This window comes from Taudactylus pleione, unplaced genomic scaffold, assembly GCF_031769625.1.
Source record: "Taudactylus pleione unplaced genomic scaffold, aTauple2 ptg000066l, whole genome shotgun sequence".
In the NCBI taxonomy this organism is placed as follows: Eukaryota; Metazoa; Chordata; class Amphibia; order Anura; family Myobatrachidae; genus Taudactylus; species Taudactylus pleione.
In genome coordinates, this window is record NW_028284468.1 from 23,289,040 (window position 1) to 23,291,390 (window position 2,351).

Below are 2,351 nucleotides of genomic sequence, written 5' to 3' on the forward strand. Positions count from 1 at the left end.
TATCTGTCAATATTGTGCGGTCAACAATTTGACTGTTGACATTGTGATTGTTGACTTTGTGATTGCATCCCAAATAAGCCTACTATCAGAAAATGTAATTAAAAGTAACACGTGGGCTTTAGAAATATAGATGACAATGAAGAATAGAAGACACTGAATAACAATGAAGATTAATGTATCACAGGATGATCTTTCAAAATGCCATTTATTGTTATGTTTATTTTCCTTGACTATTTTATAGTAGTTCAATAGAGACTGCATGGTCAATTAATGCAGCATGAAATGTTTTTAAGTAGTGCTTGAAAACAAGTTATGCTTGCAAACAAGTTATTTGTTTTCACACTATATAATTCAGTGAACCTTATACAAATATACAAGTATGTTTGTGTGTGCGTGCGTGCGTGCGTGTGTGTGTGTTAAAATGAAATGATGGACCAATGCAGCATTTTTGTAAGCTAAGGCCCGGAGTCCAACCTCTGTTCTGGAGTGTATGAAGCAAATGGTTTTGCCACCAGTGCCACTAAAATTATATATGAATTGAGTGAGAGTATGCAACTGTTTTTTGTAACCATGCAATGTGCAGACCAGTACTACAATGGAAGGAGCAAGCAGGAAAAGAGGGGTATTACTGGTACAGGTCTATGATCAACATCACAATATTGAGAAAGCTGGTCCTGCAGAAGGTACCAGGCATATTAAAGCAGAGCACCAGCTGGGCAAACCCTTTTTATGTCTAGTGACAAAAAAGATAATCATCATCACAATACAATTCACCCACTAGTTGACTTAGATCACTCTCAGATAGCAAACCCCAGGGGCCTATGTAACCTAATGGGTAATCCAGCCATGCTTGACAAAACAGTGCATACCCAAAGACACCAATTAAAATGCCAGTAGGAGGCAAGCACATATTATGAATATCAAACCTAATTTCATGTCAATAAAACCATTTGGAATAATCTTTTACCATTTTATTTAAATTCTATTTTAAAAACATATCCTATACTTTCAATTTTTTTTTTTTTTTTTTAAATATAGAAATGGTAATGTAACCTACCAATGATTTTAAAATCAAAATATTTTTAGCTAAAAATTTAACAGCAAGAATAAAATGAAGTCCAAATCCAAAGCATTCATACTTCCAAAAAAGTAATCATGCACAACTTAACTGAAAGCTTGTTTTTTTGATCCATTGTCAGATCTTCAAATTCCTTCATTAAGGTGGGGTGTCCAAAGGGTTCTGAAATAAATCCTCACATTTTTAGCTGAAAATAGGGATTTTGCATTTTTTTTCTCCTGGTCTGTGATGGAGAAAACTTTTCTCCATTTTTTTTTCTCCATTTTCGCCTGTTTGCCCTTTTTGCTATTTTTGGGCGAAATTTTGGCCTTTTATTTATCAAAATGGCCATTTTTTACTATGGCAAAAAAACCAGCCATTTTTGCTACAATTTGAATATTGCCCTATGTGAGCACATAAAGTGGAAAGCAGATTAGGGCTACATTTATTGCCAACTATTTCAGCTGTATTTGTTTTTGTAAATTTAATACCACAAATTTAGATTATTCAGTTACTGTAGGTGTTGATGTGTAAATCAGTGTAAAGAGATAAATATTTGTAATTGTCTAATTTTGTATGTACCAAAAATAACCACTATAAAATTCTATGTTTACGTAAAATAAAACCACATACATTAGTTTTGTATGGTTAGGGAAACAAAATATAATGTATTTCAAACTGTACACCTTCAAATATGCAAATCTTATTTGTTGATCTTTTTAAAAAATAAAAAAATGATGTGGATAAAGATAAAAATGTTTATTGTCCAAAATGTTTAGCTCATACGGCCTGCAAAATAAACTTAACCTTTTTTTAATAGGTTTTTAAATGGACAAATGTTTACAAAAATAAACAATGCAAGAAAACAATATTTTGCAAATCTAAAAACAGAAATAACAACTTAACTTATTTTTTCCTCTTAGAATATGGTGCAGGGGCTGGCTAATCTGCAGGTCTGGGTGGTGTGCTTGCAGTTGGTGTACTTCTATAGGAAGTTGACCCTGCTTGTATAGGCAATCTTACCAAGATTTGTGTGCCTATTGTTATTATCACATCGGTTAGATGATTAATAGCATTTGTTGACAATGCCTGGTTACTATTGTTATTTTGGTTTTGGATTTCTATAGCTGTTCACAGCCGCACTATGTTGCTATTAATTTGAGCTAAGACTGAATTTAGTCTCCTAACTTGTCTATTATTTTTTTAGTTTTGCTGCCTTTGTTGATGTAGAAACTCTGCTTGGGTTTCTTCAAAGTATTGGAATGCTTGAAGTATATCCTCATCCCTATTTCTT